At 36.8% G+C, this 24,224-nt stretch overlaps 1 protein-coding gene across 1 annotated transcript in view; it reads left to right on the top strand.

The window, feature by feature from the left end:
- The window catches only part of SLC2A13 (solute carrier family 2 member 13), a 527,708-nt gene that overhangs the window by 243,586 nt on the left and 259,898 nt on the right, over positions 1–24,224 (top strand). The window lies entirely within an intron of this gene.

Here is a 24,224-nt window from a genome sequence, read left to right as displayed (position 1 = left end):
ATTTTAGGAGCAGAAACATGGTACTTCAAATATTAACACCACCTACTGTGTTAGATCTGAATTTAAAGTGAAACTCACTACTCTGATGTAAACTCTACAAGCTTCTTAACTTCTCAGAGCCTCAGTGACCTGAAAATCAAGAATAATACCTCCTGTGGTTCTTGTGGTGTTTAAATGAGATATCCTATATGGCTCAGGCCCAAGGGAGGGACTGAAATCATGTTAATTTCCCTTCTGCTCCCTGTGTATAGCAGCTTAGAAATGCCAGATCATTTGTGAAAAGCGGAGGCATTGCATAGTTAACTTGTCCTCTTTGGCCCAAACCCATCCATCAGTCCAGCTTTTGAAGCATCCTCTGTAAATACAAAATTGTTATCATACCCCCTGCTTTTGTTTTTGATAATTGTTTCTAATTTTCAAAATATAGGAAAAGTGAAAAATAGTATTTTTTTTTCTAACTAATAAATGTGACAGGAGTGTTGTCTGCTTCAGTATTAGATACATTCTTTTCCTCTTATGGCTTAGTCAAGGAGAAAAGACCTCAATGATGTTTTTAAAGTTAACTTTTACTGGAGTATAGTTGCTTTACAATGTTGTGTTAGTTTCTACCATACAGCAAAATAAATCAGCTATATTTATACATATATCCACTCGTTTTTGGATTCCCATCCGATTTAGGTCACCACAGAGCACTGAGTAGAGTTTCCAGTGCTATACAGTAGATCTGGTTTTCTTCTTTATACATAGTAGTGTATATATGTCAATCCCAATTCATCCAACCTCCCCCTTACGTCTTTGGTAACCATAAGTTTGTTCTCTACATCTGTTATTCTATTTCTGCTTTGCAAATAAGTTCATTTCAATCATTTTTCTAGATTCCACATATAAGCGAACCAGAAAAGACCTCAGTTCAGTTCAGTTGCTCAGTCGTGTCCGACTCTTTGTGACCCCATGAATCACAGCACGCCAGGCCTCCCCATCACCAACTCCCGGAGTTCACTGAGACTCATGTCCATCGAGTCAGTGATGCCATCCAGCCATCTCATCCTCTGTCGTCCCCTTCTCCTCCTTCCCCCGATTCCTCCCAGCATCAGGGTCTTTTCCAATGAGTCAACTCTTCCTCAGTGACCTTTAAACAATAAGAACAAACAATGCCTCCCTAGGAAGTGTAGGAACTGTGACTAAGTATACCCTGAGTGGCATGATTTGTAGTTTACGTCAAAAGACAGTCAAATCCTTTCTGCATGTTTCCTGAGTCAGGTATGAATTTAAAGTTTTGTAATAATTAATGGAAATTTTTTACCCCCCCGACCAGTTTGTAAAATACCCTAAGATTTGGGTTCCCTAGGATGTCTTTGGTGATATGATGATATAGTTTCCTTGACTGACCTTTCTGCCACTCATATGTCTTGCTGAAAGGTAAGCAGAATAAATAGAGATGCTGTCAATGAATTGAAATAATAGCACGAAATCCAGGGGTATGCTCTAGGAAATAGGCCTGCTCTGTCCCTAAAGTAGAACCTTGCTCCCCAAATCATATTTGAGTTTGAGAGTAACCAGTACAGTTAGTTCCAGGTGTGTGTGTGCTGAGTCACTTCAGCTGTATCCGACTCTGTAAGACCCTGTGGACTGCAGCCTGGCAGTCTCCTCTGTCCGTGGATTCTCTAGGCAAGAATACTGGAGTGGGTTGCCATGTCCTCCTCCAGGGATCTTCCCGAACCAGGGAGCAAACCTGTGCCTTTTACATCTACCTGCATTGTCAGGCAGGTTCTCTACCACTAGCACCACCTACAAAATTGTAGAAATGTTCATTCTTTAAACAAATAAGGGGAAGGCACTCCTCCAGGGACTAGACATACAGAACGTAATGTAGCCCATCCCCAGGGAACCTTGGTCTTTTCCTCTCATCTTTAAAAAGATGTAGTGCCACCTGTCTTGAAAGGTTGTTTTGAGGATGAAATGAGGTAAGGAAAAGTCTGCCTCACAGAAGGTCCTCAGATGTTGGGGAGTTTGGTTCTCCTCTTCCCATACTTGGATTTGTTATCCTCTCCATAATTCAGCTATCTGGGCTGTCCTCACTTGGTCAGCATTCTTCTTAAGAAATTCCCTTATTGGCACAGCACAGCATTTCACCTTGAGTCTCCTTCATGACTTTTTCTACTCAGTTTACACTTTAATGCTAGTGCTCCCCAGGCCTTGGCTTATAACTCTGCTGGGAGATTTTGTTACCTTCCATAGTTTCAGTGACCATCTACCTGTTAGAGATGGCCTAGCATACATTTCCAGATCAGAACTGCTCTGAGATGCATAGTCATATCCAACTGCTGGGCATTTCTATTTGGATATCCTATTCTCACCAACCTCTACATGCACAAGACTGACTCCCTATTGTTTCTCACCAATTCTGCCCTTCTTCCTCTTGTGAAGGATTTGACCAGTCGGAACCCAGGACTGTGGTTGGGGAACCAAGACATCCAAATTCAATTAGTTGCAATTCCCTTCACTTTTATTTCCTTATCATCTGTTACTGAGCTTCCCAGGTGGCTCAGTGGTAAAGAATCTGCCTGCCAAAGGAGGAGCCACAGGAGATGCAGTTTTGATATTTGGGTCAGAAAGATCCCCTGGAGGAGGAAATGGTAACCCACTCCAGTATTTCCACCTAGAGAATCCCATGGACAAAAAGCCCTGGAGGGCTACAGTCCATGGAATTGCAAAGAGTCACATATGGCTGAGTGAGCACAAACATACAACATCTCATATTCTTCCGGTCATCTTCATTTTCATTATCTGTCCTAGGTTAGGCCATGCTTTAGTTAGAGTTCATTGTATTTGCAAGTAACAATTTACTCAAACCTAACTTTACAAAAACAAGAGTGGTTTGCAATAAGGGTGCAGGGTTGAAGTCTAGAAATAAAGCTGAACCTGCCAAGGGGCTTGTGAAAAAAATTAATCAATGTCAATCTAAGAAAGAAGTGGAACATTTTATTTGAGCCAACCTGAAAATAACCTAAAGACAGTCTCAGAATGTTGAGAAGTGTTTTGAAGAGGCAAAGAGGGAGGGCAGTTTACATATGATTTTCCCTTAAAGAAAATATGAAGAGGGTCACACATATGAAGAGGGTATGTGCGACCAAGCACACATCTGTTGTAGAAGGTTGTTATTACTCACTAGAAATAGACATCTAAGGTAATGGTTTTAGTGTTTTCATGGGTATGGGAAGACAAAAGAATCAGGTTCATAAAAATTTCTCTTGAAAATATCTGTCTGTCTGAGGAGCGGTGCTGTCAATTTTGCCTTATCTTGATCTTTACCCGGAATTCCTTTCAGGCTATATTGTTGATCAGCAACTGCAGTGATTAATGACTTGATTCTTATAGAACTGGATGGTCGGCAGCGTTCTTTATTGTACAATCCCGTCCCTTTCTATCTTAATTTTTTTTTTTTTTTTGGTCTTAATTTTGACCAGGGTTTGGGAGAAATTTCATGACCAACGTGTTTCATAGCATTAGGAATGCTCATGCCCAGATCAGGCAGGGATTTCCTTCATAGGCCATTCAATGTGCTATTACTGGACTAGGCCCTGTTAACAGTAGCCAGAAGCCTCTGGACCACCATAACACCTAATCTGTTATGGTCCAGGAAATGGTTCCCTCTCATTGCTTCTTCCCATACCTACAGTTACACTATTATAGTCATTGATCTTATAGAACTATTTATTTGATCAGTGGTTTCAAATCACCTTATCATGAATAATTTTATCTGAGGCTCCATCATACATTTGGTAATAAAAGAAACAACAACCTTATAAAATAGAATGTAAGTAATATAGCTGGTAGGTTATAAGTAGGTAGTTAAGCTAAGAACTTCTATTAGGTTTGACTCAGTATATTCCCAGGTTGTTTGATCAGTCTGTTTTGCATCAATTACTATCTTTAAGGGAAATGATAAATAAGCATTGGACATACATAAAGTTCACCAAAGATGTCTACATCTACAAGGCAAATAGTGGGTCATTAAGACCACTTACAGGGTTTAGAAAGCAATATTATCTTCTAAGAAGCTACACTGCTGATGTCAGAAGGAGAAAAATTGATGTATATGGTTCAGTAGGTATTTTTTCCTGTTGGGGAGATCTGGTTAAAACATAATGCAGTTGCACACTAGAAGGAACGATGGAGGCCAAACTGGGCAGAGGAAAATATTACATTTTAATTTTTTTATGTCTTGCCTTAAAATATGAATTTTTATTTCATCAGAGCTAAGAGCAGAAACTGGAGAGTCATGTGCTCAGCCTCTGTGATCATGTGACATTGTGGTCTTGTTTTTCTGGCTGTATGCATTCTCTTCCTTCTTTCTCTTAGATCTTTCTGTGGTTTTTCTCATCTGTGATCACACTCTGCCCCCATAACCTTGGATGTACTTCTAAATTCAAGCATCTACAAAAGATTAACTGGAATTGTACCAATTCCTAATTTCTTCTAACAGCCTTTGTTTTAAAGTCCGTTTTGTCTGATATGAGTATTGTTAGCTTCCCTGGTGGCTCAGAGGGTAAAGCGTCTGCCTGCAATGGGGGAGACCTGGGTTCGATCCCTGATTTGGGAAGATCCCCTGGAGAAGGAAATGGCAACCCACTCCAGTACTCTTGCCTGGAAAATCCCATGGACGGAGAAACCTGGTGTAGGCTAAGGTCCATGGGGTCGCAAAGAGTCGAACACGACTCCACTTTCACTTTCATTCCATCTTTCTCATGACTTAACATTTGTGTGAAGTACGTGCTCCGGTCCTCTTACTTTCAGTCTGTAAATGTCCATAGGTCTGTGGTCGGTCTGTTGTAGACAACATATATATGTAAGTCTTGTCTTGTACCCATCCAACCAGTCTACATCTTTTGGTTGGTGCATTTAATCCATTTACATTTAAGGTAATTACTGATATGTATGATCCTATTACCATTTTGTTAATTGTTTTGGGTTTATTTTTTGTAGATCTTTTCCTTCTCTTGTGTTTCCTGCCCAGACAAGTTCCTTTAGCATTTGTTGTAAAGCTGGTTTAGTAATGCTAAATTCTCTTAACTTTTGCATATGTGGAAAGCTTTTGATTTCTCCATTAAAATCTGAATGAGAGTTTTGCTGCGTAGAGTATTCTTGGTTGTAGTTTCTTGCCTTTCATCACTTGGAATATATCATGACATTCCCTTCTGGCTTATAGAGTTTCTGTTGAGAAATCTGCAGATAATCTTTCAGGATTTCCCTTGTATATTATTTTTCTTTTTTCCCTTGTTGCTTTTAATATTTTATGGTTGTCTTTAATTTTTCTCATTTTGGTTACTATGTGTCTTGGTGTGTTCCTCCTTGGGTTTATCCTGCCTGGGACTCTCTATGCTTCCTGGACTTTGCTGACTTTCTCCTTTCCCATGATGGGGAAGTTTTTAGCTTTTGTCTCTTCAAATATTTTCTCAGGTCCTTTCTCTCTTCTCCTTCTGGCACCCCTTTAATGCAAATGTCAGTGTGTTTGATGTTGTCCCAGAGGTCTCTTAGGCTGTCTTCATTTCTTTTCATTCTTTTTTCTGTTTTCTGTTCTGCAACAATGATTTCTACCATTCTGTCTTTCAGATCACTCATCTAGTCTTCTGCCTCAGTTATTCTGTTATTGATTCCTTCTAATGTATTGTTCATCTCTGTTTGTTTGTTCTTTAATTCTTCTAGATCTTTGGTAAGCATTTCTTTCATCTTCTCCATTCTTTTTCCAAGATCCTGGATCATCTTCACTACCATTATTCTGAATTCTTTTTCTGGAAGGTTGCCTATCTCTTCTTCATTTCATTGTTTTTCTGGGGATTTGTCTTGTTCATTCATCATAACTCTATTTCTTTTCATTTTGATTATTTTTAAGTGGTTGTTTTATTAGTTCTGGAGGCTGCTTGGATTGTAATTCTAGTTTCTTCTGTCTGCCCTTTGGTGGATGAGGATAAGAGACTTGTGCAAGCTTCCTGATGGGAGGGACTGGCTGTGGGGAAAACTGGGTCTTGCTCTGGTGGGCAGGGCTGTGCTCAGTAAACCTTTAATCCAGTTGTCTACTGATGGGTTTGCCTGTGCTCCCTTCTGTTTAGTTGTTTGGCCTGAGATGACTCAGTCCTGAAGTCTGTAGGCTCTATGCTAGGGCTAATGGCAAACTCCGAGAGGTCTTAGGCCGAGATGCGTCTCCCAAGACTGCTGCTGCCAGGGCCCCGTCCCTGCAGTGGGCCACTGCCAACCCATGCCTCTGCAAGAGACCCTCAGACTCTCATGTGTAGGTCTGGCTCGTTCTCCTGTGGGATCACTGTTCCTTTCCCCTGGGTTTTGGTATGCACACAGTTTTGTTTGTGTCCTCCAATAGTGGAATCTCTGTTTCTCCCAGTCCTGTGGAAGTCCTGTAATCAAGCCCTACTAACCTTCAATGTCAAATTCCCTGGAGATTCCCAGTCTCTTAGCCAGATCCCCAGGCTACAGAGCCTGATGTGGAGTCTAGAACCTTCACAACAGTGGGAGAACTTCTTTGATATTATTGTTCTTCAGTTTGTGGGTCCCCCACCCAGTGGATATAGGATTTGATTTTATCATTATTGTGTCCCTCCTACTGTCTTGTTGCACCTTCACCTTCTCCTTTGTCCTTGGATGAGGGATATCTTTTTTATGGTGGGTTCCAGTGTTCTGTTGGTGGTTGTATAACAACTAGTTTCAAATTTTGGTGCTTTCACAGGGGAAGATAAGCACAGGTCCTTGTATTCCACTATCTTGAACCAGTCCCCTGAAAAATTTTAATCCTTTAATCACATAGGTGGCTCTCAAATTCCTAATTCCTAAGAGAGAAAATCAAAGTGAACCTCCTTTTGTGAGGGAGGGTGTGAGGCCAAGATGACAGGGCAACACCAGGAGATGTGCAGAGAATTTTTCAGCCTTAAATTTCACCTCCAACAGTTTATCCTTATCTCTGTGAACTTTCTGAAACAAAGTCAAGTCTTATCCATCTTGACTTAAAATTATTTAATGACAACCACAGCATTCAGCAGATCGGAAAGTCTAGAACCATTTGTGGCATTACTTTTGTCCATCTCTTTCCTGTCCTGTTTCAGACCAATTCTCCCATGCTCTGCCTTCTGCTCTGTGCAACATTCTCTGCTTCTAATGAGTAACCAAAGCCTAAGGGCCTTTATGTCTTTTTATACAGTTCATGAGGTTCATTGCAAATATACTGGGCTAGCTTGCCATTCCCTCTTCCAGTGAATCACATTTTGTCATACCTCTTCACTATGACCTGTCCATCTTGGGTGGCCCTACACGGCATGGTTCATAACTTCATTGAGTTACTCAGCCCCTTCATCACAACAAGGCAGTGATCCACGAAGGGGATCAGAAGGGATGAGGCATCAGAGGATGGGATGGCTGGATGGCATCACCGATGCAGTAGTTATGAACTTGGGCAAACTCCGGGTGATGGTGAGGGATGGGGGACCTGGCATGCTGCAGTCCATGGGGTCACAAAAAGTTGGACACAACGGGGCAATTGAACAACAGCAGGACCTATGCATATCATTCTCCCACTCTGACTAGATATCTGTCATAATAGTATTGTGCTTTGTGCTTCATTTAACATTTCTGCTTTATAAAACTTCAGACTTATTTTTTTCCCTAGAAAGATTATACAAATAATAAAATTACCCCCCTCAAAGTACTACCCAGAGTAAGCCAGCTATATTTTCATTTCTACTTACTTTTGTTTTCTGTTCATCACCAGGGTCATAGTATGGTGTTATACTGGATTTGGCTTTGTCTGTGTGAGTGTCTTCCTTAACTAGTTTGCAGTTATGACCTCAGGAAAACAAAAGCCATGGCATTCAAGATTTGAAAATAGGATTTTTCAAAACCACTGCCAAGTGAATTCTTTTCTTTAGAATTAGTGACAAGCTACAATGACATTTTTAATAACTTTTAATATTAGTTATATACTCTAGTTTGGGTTTCAACATTGAAGGTCTCATGACAAAAATTCTAAAGACAGATCTCTTGGTTCCTTCTTTCTCAGGCAACTGGAGAGCTAAGGTAGTGACTTCTGTCTACGTTTGTGATAGTACTTCCTGTGACTGATAGAATTGCAGGATTTCAAATGCTATTAAGCTGCTAGATGCAGAGACAAATAGTCTAATGACATGTCATTCTTGGCAGGAAGAAAAATGAACAGTGTTCCCTGCTGGAACATCTTCATTTATTTTGATAAGATTATTTTTATTGGGCAGATTAAAATATACAAAACTAAATATAAGGTGCTCCTGTTTCCATTTCAGTAAAAACACATAGTACCAGAAAATAGAAAATGTATAAAGTATATGATTTTAACTTTAGTTTACTACATTGAATTAACCGTCTTCTCCTCAATTCTTCTGATAATCTTCAGCTTCCTTAAGGTTCTCTCCTCAGTCTCTTATCATAATTTTGTTTGAGAAATTTAATCTGTATTTTAGCTTATTTGCAAGGACTAAGTTTAGCCCTGAGACATATTTTCTTTGAAAAATGCAAAATTTTTGCCATTGTCAAATTTCACACTGAAGTCTTGATTTCAAGGGATTGCATTGTCTCTTGGAGCCTTTGTATTGCATCTTGTCTCCCATAATCCCTGCTACTTTCCTTGGCTGGGCACAGTCAAGATGGTTAAGGTTGTGTCACCTGCCCTAAGGAATCCACATTCAATTAAAATTCTGCTTAGAACTTTCCCCATGTATGTCCTGTATGACATACAGATTGCAGATAATCAGATATCTCATATTTTAGGAATAGAGATATAGTCAAATCATTACAGAAAAGCTGTGGACATTTTTAAGATGTTCAGTTTCATATTTTACTTTTAAGACTTTTATTCACTTAAAAAAAATCTTTTTTTGAGGCTAAGTGGATGAGACTACCGTTTGTCAACACTTTGAAAGTGAAAGTCACAGTCATGTCCAACTCTTTGTGATCCCATGGACTATAGCCTGCCAGGCTCCTCTGTTCATGGAACTCTCCAGGCAAAAGTACTGGAGTTGTTTGCCATGTCCTTACAATCACTTTTATCAACTGAGAGAGAGGGTGTGCTGTAACTGACTTTGGAATCAGACAGATCTGTCTAATAATGTTGTTAGAATTAAATGAGGTGGCATATTAAATGTACTCTAACTAACATAGCCACTCATTATTTATTGCACTATTATTTTATTTGGCCTCAGACAGACTTGGAATCAAATTTTACTATGTTTCCTAATCAGTTATGCTACTTTGAATGACTTACACAGCCACTCTAAGTCTCAGCTTTCTTACTTGTAAATGGGATATAATCTGCCTCCCAGGATGGTTGTGTTTTCTCTCATCCTAACCCATCTCAATTGAGTGGTGCTCCCACCTATCTGGTTGCTCAGGCCCCAAACCCAGGAGTCATTGTTGATATGATTTTCTTTTCCTTTTACTCCCCAATCCAGTTCTCCAGTAAGTCTTAGCCCCAAAACCATGATTTTCAAGCTGTGCAGAGGACATAAGAAACTTTACGAGGGAGCTGAGGGATATTTAAGTATGTGAGGGAAACACAACATGCTCAGACTACCCCTATTAAGTAGTTTAACCTTAATAAACAGAGCTATTAGGTATTTGTTTTGGCTTCGAGGTGCTGAAAAAAATTACTCATTTACAAAGGGCTCCTTGAAGCCAAGAAGTTAGGGACATTTAGCTCTGTGGTGTAGTGCATATCCTTTTCCTATCTTCATCTCCATTACTACCAGCCACACTAGCCTCTATCATCTGGTTTGTTGTAATCATCAGTCTCCTCACTGGTCTTCCTGTTTCCAGGTTTACCTTCCGTAAACCATTCTTTTTTTCCTCAAACTCTCTTAAGTTTGTTCCCATCATAGAGACTTTGCAGTTGCTTTTCTTTCTGCCTAGGAAGATCTTCCTCTAGATCTTCACTGTGGCTGATTCCTTGTCACTTGGGTCTAAATTTAAATGTCAACACCTCAGATAGGCCTTGACCCTGTTCCATTTCCTCCCTTCACTCTTACATCTCTCCATTTATTTTCTTCATGGTATTTATCACTGTGTAAGTTATCCTCTTTGGTTGAATGAGTGCTAAGTGACTTCAGTTGTGTCCAACTGTTTGCAACCCTGTGGACTGTAGCCCACCAGGCTTCCCTACCCATGAGATTCTCCAAGCAAGAATACTGGAGTAGGTTGTCATGCCCTCCTTCAGGGGATCATCCCGACCCACAGATCTAACCTATGTCTCTTAGGTCTCCTGCATTGGCAGGCAAGTTCTTTACAAAGGCACCACCTGGGAAGCCCATCCTCTTTGTTTACTTGTTTGTTAATAAGCTCATGAGAGTAGAGCCCTCATCTGTATTGTTCACCCTTAAATTTTGCTCACCATACAGTAGACACTCGGAGAATATTGGTGGCATTGGAAATGTGGACAAATGCTTGCTCTATTTCCTTTTTTCAGAACTCATTGATGTCATTGATGATCATGTGCCCTTTGCTGTTTCTTTATAGTAAAGTCATGCTGAAATTATGAAAGATGGGAAAGTAAGTGTCTTGGGGAGGGGGTGTCAGACATTAGATTTTTTATTTATTCTGCTTTAATAGCACTCTACCTTTATTTGAAGTGCCTGATTTTTCCAAATCCTTAGTAAATTAATTAAACAATTAATTAAACAACTGAGAAATGATTCCTTTTTCTTTTTTTCTCATTACCCAAATATCCCTGAATTGGCAAATCTCAGTTGGAGAAGTACTGGAGTAATATATTGTAAAATCAAAATCACTCTTGTATATTCCTTATTTCATTGAAACATAGAACCATAAACAGCATGAAGGAAAGGTATCCATGTAGCCTTTGAGTTTATCCCAAAGGAATGAAATGGATTGCCAGATTGTATTGCACAGCGTCAGTTTGCAGTTCAATGAGATGAATATTTGCAATGATCATTAAAGAATAACTTCATGAGTAACAAAATGAAGATTCCATGATTGACCTCAATAAAGCTATAATACAGAATTATATGTAATAAATTAAATTTATAATAATATTTTTATCATTAGTGCAAAATGTAAACAAGTAAATTTGGATAAGTACATATAGTTATAGGTATTTATATTCTGGCTATTTATTTTCTTTACAGAGTGTACCTCGAACTTGTTTTTCAGTCACTAAGTCATGTCCAGCACTTTGAGACACCATGGACTGTGGCCTGCCAAGGTCTTTTGTCCATAAAATTCTCTAGGCAAGAATACTGGAGTAGGTTGCCATTTCCTCCTCCAGGGATCTTCCTGACCCAGGGATCGAACCCATTTCTCCTCCACTGAAAGAGGTGATTCTTTACCACTGAGCCACTAGGGAAACTTATGAATTTTTTCTAAGGATTTAAAATTCAGTTGGAAATTCCTGGTGGTAACAGTCTGGCTACGTTTAACTGGTACACAAAATCTCCTGTGCCTTCTCTTATCTGAAGTACTGAAACAATCAAGTCAGTGCTGTTTAGGATAGCTTATAATTTACAGCTCAAGATTCCAAGTGTATTTTTCTTCAGCCCTAGAATTCCTATAGTACCAGTTGCAGATGGAAGTAGAATGAGAGAAAGCAGATGTTCAGGAGGCCCAGGTATAGGTGTGAGTATAGGTAGGTGGCAGACTCTGTCAGCAGGAGAATGGGTGTGCAGGAAAGGGAGTGGCAATAGCAAAGGCATTGGCAAGATCAGCTTGTTGTAATAATAACTCCGGTTAGCGCAGGGTGTTTGTCTTGCCCCTGGTAGGGGAGGAAGGAAGTAGATGATACTTATAGTTGTTCTGACAGTGTTAAAAGTGAAAGGGGCACAAGATCATTCCTATGTATCAATTGTTTTAGTAAGCTTTATGTTTGTACATAAATGGTTATCTCTAATATGGTTATGTTCGTTGATAATTCAAATGACTTCTAAAACCAAAAAAGCAGAAATGACTATGGCTTCCCAGCATGAACTGTATAGTCATATAGTGTTTGCTTCCACATGTTCATTAGAAAGCCAGTTCATGAATTAATTTTCTTATTAAAATTACACTAGTAACTTAGGTTGCATGCATACGATGCATTTTTTATCATCTAGGTGAAAAATATTGGTTAGCTGGTTATTTTGATAGTAGAATATGAATCAGATGATGATCTATTAAAGTACATTAAAACAAGTTTTCCTGTTTTGCTGATTTTAAAGTTTTTTCAGTAAACAGTATCATTGGGTCATTTATGTAGTAGATTAAAAAAGTCACAGACTTGTTTTACCATTATTGATACTTTACATTTTCAGTTTAATTTTTATTATAGTATTACATATATAAGTCAAAGTAGTGTGAGATTTACTATGAAAAGTGATTTTCCCTGTCCCTCATCCTCTATCTCAAGTTCTACTCTTCAAGGACAATTATTTTCACTTCTTTTAAATATTTCTTTCCATATTAACACCCTATATATTTCTAAGTAAATAATATTTATATAATTTTTATTGATTTCAGTGTTTGAAATTCTGTATTGATTTTGTATTACATAAGATACTTCTTCCAACCATCACCATTCACATTCACACAATTCCTCCCACCCTTATAATTGCATCTCAAGTTTTGGGATTAACTAATGTTCACTGTTTTCATCCTTGTGACTATAAAAACATTGTTTCCAACTGAGCAACTCAGTGCACCGTGATTATGTGTACTTCTCTTGTGCTGAACATCTTCTGTTTGCTACTTAGGTGACACCTCTGTCCTTCTCCGCCTTACTCTGTGTGAAGCCTGGCTGGATGAACTGACTGATGATACATGTGTACCAACATTTTTTCCTCCCCTATTGTAAATAACTGCCTCCTCCTTTAATTTGGGCTTCTCTTGTGGCTCAGCTGATAAAGAATCAGCCTGCAGTGCAGGAGACCTGGGTTCCATCCTTGGGTTGGGAAGATGCCCTGGAGAAGGGAAAGGCTACCCACCCAGTACTCTGGCCTAGAGAATTCCATGGACTGTATAGTCCATAGGGTCACAGAGTCAGACAGGACTGAGCGACTCTCACTTTCATTTCCTTTAATTTGCTCAGTGTTCCTTGTAACTCTTATTAATCCTTTCTGCATACTCCTCAGTAACCTAATGACAAACATCAGGAAATCCATCCTTGTATTTCTGCTTCCCCACCTCTTGCCTTCCTTGCTCACCCTCCTCTTGGAGCCTCCATCATTCTGCTCGCTCGCTCCCCACATTAGGATGCTATCCAGGTGCAGCTGTAGAAATTTTCTTTAGTTCTCTTCTGGTTGGCTTCCCTGGTTCCTTGATCCCATTTCCTCTCTTTAGGCTTATGCCTTCCTTTTGGTGGCTCTTATTCTGCAGTAGTTGCCTGTGAAAAGCTTGGTGGAAGATTTTTAAAAAAAGAGAGAGAGAGAGACCATGAAAATCTTTATTCTGCCCCCAGACTTAATTATTGTTCTCCCTCAGAATCTTCAAGTGATAGACTTTCATTTTCAGACCATGCCTTCTAGCTGTACTTCATTGTGCTTGCTTTCCTCCAGTCTGAAAGTTTGGTTGCTCACTGTCTCTAACAGTAAAACTCTTTCTCCTTCAGAGTGCGGGTAGGGTGAGAGATCTGGCAGGGAGACCAGGGACAAAAACTGATAGTTATAATTGTTATAATTGATGTTATAAAGAGTCTCAATTAGTCCTCTTGTTTTCAATCTGAAATATCTGGCACCTCCAATCCTTGGACTTTTCCCGACTTCTGTTATGTAACACATCCCTTGCTCCCCCACCCTCATATATTCTGATATTTTAAGCAAGTCACCACATATAAAATCTCTTATCAGTCTGATGTTCTTTATCATCACATAGTTTTTAAAAACTTAACTTCTTTTATAGTAATTTTAGTAGAGAAGGTGAGAAAATAAAGGTGCTGAGTTTTATTGGACAAAGTATTTTAAAATACTAAGGCAAATTACAATCAAATTCATAAATGAAATGCTTCTGTGAAGTAATATACATGTTATTTTAAAATATTACTTATCTCATAGATTAGGTGACCATAGTTATATAGATTTATCTTTGAACTTTCTATCCTGTCCATTGATCTATATTTCTGCTTTTGTGCCAGTACCATACTATTTTGATTACTGTAGCTTTGTAGTATAGTCTGAAGTCAAGGTGTCTGATTCCCCCAGCTCTGTTTTTATTTCTCAGGATTGCTTTGCCTATTTGAGGTCTTTTGTGTTTCTAAACAAATTTTTTAAATTTTCATTCTAGTTCTGTGAAAAATGCCATTGGTAATTTGATAGGAATTATATTGGATGATATGGTCATTTTGACAGTCTTGATTTTTCGAATCCAAGAACATGCTATATCTTTTCATCTGTTTGTCAGCTTCAATTTCATTCATCAACATTTTACAGTTTTTAGAGTACAGATCTTTTGCCTCCTTAGGTAGGTTTATTCCTACATTTTTAAAATTCCTTTGTATGCAATGGTAAATGAGATTGTTCCCAAATTTCTCCTGATCTTTCATTGTTAGTGTGCAGAAATGCAACAAATTTCGGTGTATTAATTTTGTATCCTGCAACTTTACCAGACTTATTAATGAGCTCTGATAGTTTTCTGGTGGCATCTTTAGGATTTTCTGTGTATAGTATTGTGTCATCTACAAACAGTGAGATTTTTGCTTCTTCTTTTTCAATATATATCCCTTTTATTTTCTTTTTGTCTCCAATTATCACTCCGATTATCAATTCCAAAATTATATTGAATAAAAGTGGCAATAGTAGACATCCTTGTCTTGTTCCTAATCTCAATTAATATGTGCCAAAAGAGGCAAAAATACACAATGGAGAAAAGACAGTCTCTTCAAGAAGTGGTGCTAGAAAAACTGGACAGCTACATGTGAAAGAATGAAATTAGAATATTCTCTAACACCATACACAAAAATAAACTCAGAATGGATTAAAGACCTAAATATAAAACCAGAGACTATAAAACTCCTGGAAGAAAATATACGCAGGATATTCTTTCATATAAACTGCAGCAATATCTTTTTGGATCCATCTCCTGAAGTAATGGAAATTAAATAAATAAGCAAATCAGACCTAATTAAACTTAAAACCTTTTGGTGCAAAGCAAAGGAAACAATGAAAATACACAAAACGGGAGAAAATATTTGCAAACAGTGCAACCAACAAGGGATTAATCTCCAAAATATAGCAACAGCTTATATGGCTCAAGTCAAAAACCAAACAACCCAATCAAAAAAGTGGAAGGAAGATCTAAATAGATGTTTCTCCAAAGAAGACATACAGATGGCTAAAAGACACTTAAAAATATGATCAGCATTGCTAATTATCAAAGAAATGCAAATCAAAACTACAATAAGGTATGTCTTCACACTGGTCAGAATAGCTACCATCGAAATATTTACAGAGAATAAATCCTGGAGAAAGTGTGGAAAAAAGAGAGCCCTCATACATTGTTGATGGGGACGTAAATTGATACAGCCACTATGGGGAACAGTAGGGAAGTTCCTTAAAAGACTAAAAATAGAGCTACCATATACTATAATCATACTCCTTGGCATTTATCTGGAGAAAACCATAATTCAAAAACATGTGCACCCCAGTGTTCAGTTCAGTTCAGTTGCTCAGTTGTGTCCGACTCTTTGCAACCCCATGAACCCCAGTGTTCACTGTGTCACTATTTACAGTAGCCAAGACATGGAAGTAACCTACTAATAAATGTCCATTTATAAAATGAATTGATAAAGAAGATGTGCTGTATATACACAGTGGAATACTACTCAGTCATAAAAAAGAGTGAAGTAATGCCATTTGCAGCATCATGGATGGATCTAGAGATTATCATACTAAGTGAAGTAACTTAAATAATTTATATTGTACAGTTTGGAATTTAAAAAAGAGAGGACTTCCACATAGGTCCAGTGGTTGAGAATCTGCCTTCCAGTGAAGGGAATATAGGTTTGATCCATGGCCAGGGATGTAAAGTCCCACATACTATGGAGCAACTAAGGCTGCATGCTACAACTAGAGAGGCCCATGCATCAGAACTACTGAGTCCACATGCTCTGTAGCCCATGCTCCACAACAGGGGAAGCCTGCATGGCACACCAAAGAACTATCATAGCCAAAATAAAAGTAAAAATTAAAATTAAAACATTAAAAAGATACAAAGAAACATTTCCAAAACAGAAAGAGACTCACCAAGGTAAAGCAGATTTATGATTACCAAAGTGGGAAGGAGGATAGGAGAAGGAATAATTGGGAGGTTAGGATTAAAATATAGACACTCCTATTTATAACATAGACCTACTGTATAACACAGGAAACTACACTTAAAATTTTGTAATAACTTGGAAGAGAATATGAAGAAAAAATATATATGGCTTCCCAAATGGCTCAGTGGTAAAGAATCTGCCTGCCAAGGCAGGAAACACGGGTTTGATCCCTAAGTCAGGAAGATCCACAGGAGAAAGAAATGGCAACCCACTCCAGTTTTCTTGCCTGGGAAATCCCATGGACAAAGGATCCTGTCAGGCTATAGTTCATGGGGTTGAAAAAAGGGTCAGGCACAATTTAGTGACTAAACAACAACAAATATAAGTATGCAGATATGAGTATGTATGTACTTATATACATATATAAGTATGTATGTATAACTGAATCACTGTGCTGTATATCTGAAACTAAGGCAGTGTTGTAAATCAACTAACTATACTTCAATTTAAAAAGGAAAGTTATGTAAAACAAAAAAGTAGTGACTACTTCACTGTAAAAATTAGTTCTGTACATAATCTTCAAAATTTTTAAGATTTAAAACTTTTAATTCTCATTTTCTGTATAGTAGAAAATCTAGCTCTATTTTATGTATTGCTCATTTATTAGAAGGAGTAATCTTGGTCCCACCACTCACACAGAAAGTGCAGTCAGAGCCTTAATGATGAGTTGGCAGGCTCTAAAATTAAATCAGTAAACTTATGTATTAGAAACAGTAGGCATTGTCAATCAGCTATACTTCAATATAAGAGAAAGAAATAGCATAGATTTATGTTATAGGCCTTTTCAGTCTGAGTAAGATTTTTCACTAGAATTAGTAAGCAAAAACTGAGCAAAAGCATATAAAAAATTAGTGCTCTTTGAAATTCATTTTCTGATCTATGAAATATGATCTTTGAAATAAATGTTATTGTGATACAATATTTTTTACCTTTTAGAAATAATATCTCTATAGGTAAATATTGAAATGATATAGAAATAAATTCTTAAATATATACCAGTCTCTTGCTCCTGGAAAATTAATTCATTTTCCACCAATTTATGCATTTGATACTAAGGTTACAATTATGCATGTTTTAAATTTATACTTTAATGTTTTTGTGTCCAATTAACTTAAGTTATTTATTTATTTATTTCAGTGACTTCAAGGGCATATATGTTGTATCCCACACTTCCATAGAAACTCAGATGTTGAAACAAAACAGTCATGTTTTGTGTCAGCAAGGAAATGGCTACCCATTCCTCTATTCTAGAGATTTCCACAGACAGAGGAGCCTGGCAGGCTGCAGTCCATGGGGTCACAAAGAGTCGGACATGACTGAGTAACACACACACACACACAGCTTAGAACATACTGAAGCTGAATAAATTACTCAAAGCATAACCTTTAGCTTTCCTGAATACTTCTTAAAATAGAAGTTTCTGAATATGAAACAAAATTTAGCCAACTTTTTATAGCATTGCATAGGGATTTTGAAAAGCAGCTTTGAGGTTAACAATAGAAAATACAATATCCTTTTCTTTTTGATGTTTTATTCTTTTAGAAAAGACACATTCTAATTAGATGTGGCCACATGTAATGGATATGCTTTTTTGAAATGTAAAATATTGATTAACTTTAATAGACCCTGGGATCTTGAACTAGCTTATTATATTTTTAAGGCTTTATGTTTTAAATGACATTTATGGGAGAAAAAGACAAAGATATGCTTTGACTAGTATGTTTATGGTCTTTCCAAGAAGCATTATAATTCATATGACTCTCCAATTTTTAGTTGGTTTACTGTGTACATTGATCATTATTCTACACCTAGTAGAAAATATTAAACTCTCCAAGTGTTTTGGTATCAGGTATAAACTTGTGAAGTTCAAGATTGTTAAAAATTGTATAAAACGCACAAAATATAACGGAGTGTTTTCATAAAGAGAAGGAGAGAGAAACCTTATTACTGGACTCAGAAGGACCAGGGCATTTGATTTTGGTACATGAACTATAGGTTTTTGGCTGACAAGAATCTTATTTTTTTTTAAATGCTTAGTGCACAATCTACTACTGTTTCATTTGTAAGTGAACAAACAATGTGTTGGTTCTAAGTTACCATTAATTATGTATTGACACCTTGATAGATTGCTCTATCCATTCTGCAGCTTTTCCCAATAAAATGGCATCAGGAAGAGATTGTTCTCTATCAATGAAACTTATAAAAATCTTCACATTTAAAGTTAGAACTATATTCAGTTTATAAAATTATAAACGTTCATTATCTATTGAAATGATGATATGACTGTTAAAATACCAGAGAAAGATATGTCAAAATACTAAAAAGCAGTTTATAAAACAATGTTACATGTTTCACCTATTTATTACAGAATACTGCCTATGCAATTCATCTCTCTGTGCCTACTCATAAATATCAGAACCATATAAATATGAAATTTTTGAAATTCCTCATAAGAAAAGTATAATGTTTCGTGAGAGCATTCATTATAACATATGTATTTGAAACTTCCCAGGCCTCTAAACCTAAGATTTACATATTCTTGATATTCTTGAAAACTGGGATATTCTTGAAAACTGACTAAAGGGATATTGTTTCCTCAAAATGATTATCAATCACTATTTAATAAAATATTCCTTGTCTTTGAGTGTAAGAATTACTTACACCAAAAGGATTGCTATTCTTCACATATTTTAATGACTGAGGATGAATGTATTATGTTTTGAGGGACATTTTCTTTCTCACTGCTTTAATGTTCTGAACTTTATTTGAATTTTTTTCAGTAAGTTCCAAACAACCTTTATTTCAGTATTATAACTATTTATCCAACCAAATAAAGAAGTGCATCAGATCCATGCACAGAGAAAGCAATAGGCTTTGTATTTTGGAATCTATCCCTTTCTGAAAGGATTATATAGGATATTGTAACAACTAGGTGAGAAAAAGAAATTAGTATGGTTAGCTTAGATAAATTAGGAAAATTATTTTTTAATAGAATTATACTGCTGTGAAATGTTGGTAAATATTGATAAGTGACTTAAATGTGCTATCATTTGACTTGATTTTAAATAGTTTAGACATCTTTAACATTCTATTTGGTTTATCATGCGTCCTCCCACATAAAACTAAAGCATCTTATGAAGGAAAGGAATATGCATTTTATTTTATTAAATTATTGAATCCTCTATGATAAGGATATAATTAAAATTCAGCCTTTCTAAAGCAATGGTTGTTTTAGTTTTATTCTCATTCATTAACATTTCATAGGCAACCCTAGAATTACCCAGATGTTGGAGTCATTAGATAACAATTTTAAAGCGTTTTTATAGCTGTGGTCAAAGAGATGTAAAATGAGATGTCTGTAATGAAAGAAAAGATAGGAGATCTTGGGGAACTATGAAGAATAACCAAATGCAAATTTTACAGCTGAAAAATAAAGTATCAAAAGTAAAAAGTTTACTTTGTGTGCATGTGGTCAGTCACTCTGGTGTCTGACTCTTCACAACCTCCTGGACTACATGTAGCCTGCCAGGCTCCTCTGTCCGTGGCATTTTCCAGGCAAGAATACTAGAGTATTCTAGTAGGATTCTAGAGATCCTACTCTAGAGGATGTTCCTGACCTGTATCTTCTTCATTGGCAGGTGAATTTTTACCACTGCTCTACCTGGGAAGCTGAGTTTACTAGATGACCTTAATATCAGAATGAAGGCAATAAAAATCTGAAGAGAGAAAGAAAACATTTTTTTTGATAGCCTCAGATTATATGAGGCAATTTCAGAAGATAAATGGGGTCCTGGAAGGAGAAGAGTGAGGTAATGGTGAAGGGAAAAAAAACTGAAAGATACTGGGGACTTCCGTAGTGGTCCAGAGGTTAAAAATCTGCCTGCCAGTGCAGGGGACATGGGTTCAGTCTTTGGTCTGTGAAGCTTCCACATCTACTGAGCCCATGCTCTAGAGCCCACAAGCCACAGTGCTGGTGCTACACAACAAGAGAAGCCACCGCAATAAGAAGCCCGTGCGCCACAATGAAGAGTAGCCCCTGGTCACCAAAACTGGAGAAAACCCCCACAGAACAATGAAGACCCAGTGCAGCCAAAAATTAAGTAAATAAATAAAAGTTTAAAAAATAATACTTGCAGAAATCCTCTGGAATTTGGTAGGAGATATACATTTACATATTTATGGACTCAGCAATATGTTTTTCATTGTTTAAAGAGTATTCTGTATATTGTGGATATTTTCATAGCCTCAGATTATGTGAGGCAATTTCAGGAGTAAATGGGGTCTTAGAAGAGTGAGATAATCGAACAGAAAAAAAAACTGAAAAATACTGAGGACTCTCTTACAGGATATGTTCTCAGATGCTCAGTCATGTCCAACTCTTTGCAAATCCCATGGACTATAGTCTGCTAGGCTCTTTTGTCCATGGGATTCTCCCAGCAAGAATACTGGAGTGGGATGCCATTTTCTCCTTCAGGGGGTCTTCCTGACCCTGGGACTGAACCAGCATCTCTTATGTCTCCTGCTTTGGCACATGAGCTCTTTACCACTAGCGCCACCTGGGAAGCCCTTGTGTGGTATATGATTTGCAAATTTTTCTTCCATTATGTGGGCTACAGTTTTACTCTATTGATATTGTCTTTCAGTGCATATAAATATTTTCTTCTAAGAGTTTTATTATAATTTTAGGACTTACATTTAGGTATTTGATTATATTAAGTTAATTTTTTAATGTGTTGTGCGGTAAGGATACAATTCCATTCTTTTGCATTTAGATACCCAGTTTTCCCAGCACCATTTGTTAAAAAGACTCTCAAGATTCCATGTGAATTTTCTATATCTATTTCTGAAAAAAAATCACTGAGACTTTTGTAGAAACTGCATTGAATCTGTAGGTCACTTTGGGTAGTATTGACATCTTAACAATATTGTCTTCCAATCCAAGAACATGGGATGTAGTTCCATGTAGTTGTCTTTCTTAATTTCTTTTATAGAAAATTGTACTTTTCATTGTACAAGTCATTCATACCCTTGTGTAAGTTAATTTCCAAGTATTTTCTTATTTTTGATGCTATTGTTCATGAAATTAAATTCTTAATTTCCTTTTTAAATTGCTCATTGTCATTGTATAGAATTGCAACTGATTTTTGTGTGTTGGCTTTATATCCTATTTTGCTGAATTTGTTTATCATTTCTGGCAGAATTTTTTAGGAAAGTTTGGGGGGTTTGGCATAAAAGATGATATCATCTGCAAACAGATAATTTTACTTCTCCTTTTCCAATTTGGATATCTTTTATTTATTTTTCTTGCCTAATTGCTCTGACTAGAACTTAAGGAACTATGCTGAATCAAAATGGAAAGTGAGTATCCTTGTTTTGTTCCTGATCTTGTAAGAAAAGCTTTTAGTCTTTCACCATTGAGTATAATGTTTATGGATTTTTCTTCTATTGCTTTTATTATGTTGAGATAGTTTTCTTCTGTTCATGGTTTGTTAAGTGTCTTCATTACAAAAGGGTGTTGAATTTTGTCTCGTGCTTTTTGTGCATCGATTAAGACATGATTATGTATTTATCTTGTTGATATAATGTATTGCATTAATTAATCTTCATATATTGAACCATCCTTACATTCCCATAGTAAATCCCACTTGTTTATGCTATATAAGCCTTTTAATATACTGCTAAATTCAGTTTGCTAGTTTATTCATAAAGAATGTTGGTCTTTAATTTTATAGTGTCTGTCTGGTTTTGGTATCTTGGTAATACTGGCCTCACTGAATAAGTTAGAGTATATGTCTGTTAGGTCTAGTTGTGTTAAGTTCTTCTTTTCCTTACTTATCTTCTATCTGGCTGTTCAGTTATTAAAAGGAAGCTATTGAAGTCTTCTGATTGGAGTGTAGCATAGTTTGTGAAGGTTCTTCTTGAGGAAGATGAAAATCAGTATCATGTTGATTGTTGAGGTATTGCAGTGCTTGCATTCATGCGATACTTATTTTGCTTGATAAAAGCTCCATGACACAAGAGAAGTGATGCCAGCAATTTGGGTAGACCAAAAAATAATCACAAATCACTTCTTTTAAATGGAAAGGTGAAAGTTCTTGACTTAATAAGAAAGGAAAAGAATCATTTTGCTGAGGTTGCTAAGATTTATGGTAAGAATGTATCTTCTATCAATGAAATCATGAGGAGAGAAAAGTAAATTTATGCTACTTTTGCTTTCATGCCTTGTTGGTTTTTGGTTGCTAAGTAGTGTCTGACTCTTTGTGAGCCCATGAATTGCAGCATGCCAGGCCTCCCTGTCCTTCACTGGCTCCCAGAGTTTGCTCAAATTCATGTCCACTGAGTCAACGCAGCTATCTAAACTGCAGAAATTATGTCTGCTATGTGTTGTGATTTAAGATGAAATGGTATTAAATTTGTACAGTGAGATATTCTGACAGAGACCACATTCACATAACTTTTATTATAGTATATATTATAATTGTGAAAGTGTTGGTCATTCAGTAATGTCCAACTCTTTGCCACCCCATGTACTGTGGCCCACCAGGCTCCTCTGTCCATGGAATTCTCCAGGCAAGAGTTCTCTAGTGGGTAGCATTCCCTTCTCCAGGGGATCTTCCTGACCCAGGGATTGAACCTGGATCTCTTATACTGCAGGCAGATGCTTTACCGTCTGAGCATCAGGCTATTTTATTAGTAGTTACTGTTGCTAATCTCTTACTGTGACAACTTGAAAATTAAACTTTACCATAGGTATGTTTGTATAGGAAAAAAACACAGTGTACGTAGCAGCTGGTACCATCTGTGGTTTCAGGCATCTAGTGACGATCTTGGAGCATATCCCCCATAGATAAGGGGGAACTATTCTAACAGTATTGGGAGAATAGGAGTCTGAACATAGTATTTGTGTGGCTGGTAGTAGGAACAGTAACTGGCGCTAAGTCCTGCAACAGGGGATAAGTAATAGATAGGAACTGAGAAAACTGTTTATGAAAAAAATACCAACTTACAGACAAATACAGAAGTAAATACCAACTGAAAGTAATGTGGCAATGCCCTCAGAAATGAGTTAGGAGTAATGTAAGGAACTAGTATTATTAGATACCTGTGTGACTTTTTAGTAAAAATCAGAATAATTTATCTAACAGTAAATAAGTCGTGAAAAATTTTTAAATTTATGAGCCATAATGTGTAGGCTTTTGACTATTTCATTACCCTCAATTCAAAAATACTTCTCTTCTTTAATTTTCTTAAAATATGCATATATTAAGTATTAATATATTGTCATTCTATTGCTCAGCTGGTATAAGTAAATGCAGTCATTGACATGTGTTTCTATGGCTACTTTAAAGATTGACATCCAGTAGTAAAAGATAAATGACAGGAGTTGATAGCTTGAATTAAAGTACATTTATTCAGCTCACCTTTTTTCTGACTTGTTTTAGGCTGATACTGAAAATGCAAATCATGTATCTGTATATATGGGAAAGCTGACATTTTCATTCATGGAGTATATTACATATCATATTTCCTAATATGTATAGTGATATTAATAAATGTTAAAGAGTGGTTTTAAAGGAACAGTTCTTGGCAGTTTATCTGCAGTGTATTAACATAGATGAACAAAGAAACTTGTTCTTCATAATTAGTATCTGTGTGGAGTCAGGAAAAGGTGAAGGCCTTCAACTTGCTAAATGACTAATTCAGTTTCCCGCATAACTTACTGAAATCAAAATGAAAACCTGCATATCTCTTATGCTTGAATATTCGGTAAAGGTCTTCGTTTTAACAAGTTTAAAAATTGTGTTTTAAAGAATGTTTTAGGTTTTCAGATAGTCAAAAACTGTAGGATGTTTTATGAAACATCAATTATTATTTGCTTAAGAGTTTCCATTATTAA

This window comes from Bubalus kerabau, chromosome 1, assembly GCF_029407905.1.
Source record: "Bubalus kerabau isolate K-KA32 ecotype Philippines breed swamp buffalo chromosome 1, PCC_UOA_SB_1v2, whole genome shotgun sequence".
NCBI classification, from domain to species: domain Eukaryota; kingdom Metazoa; phylum Chordata; class Mammalia; order Artiodactyla; family Bovidae; genus Bubalus; species Bubalus kerabau.
Note: the sequence above shows the minus strand (reverse complement) of the source record. Positions and strands in the feature narration are given on the sequence as shown.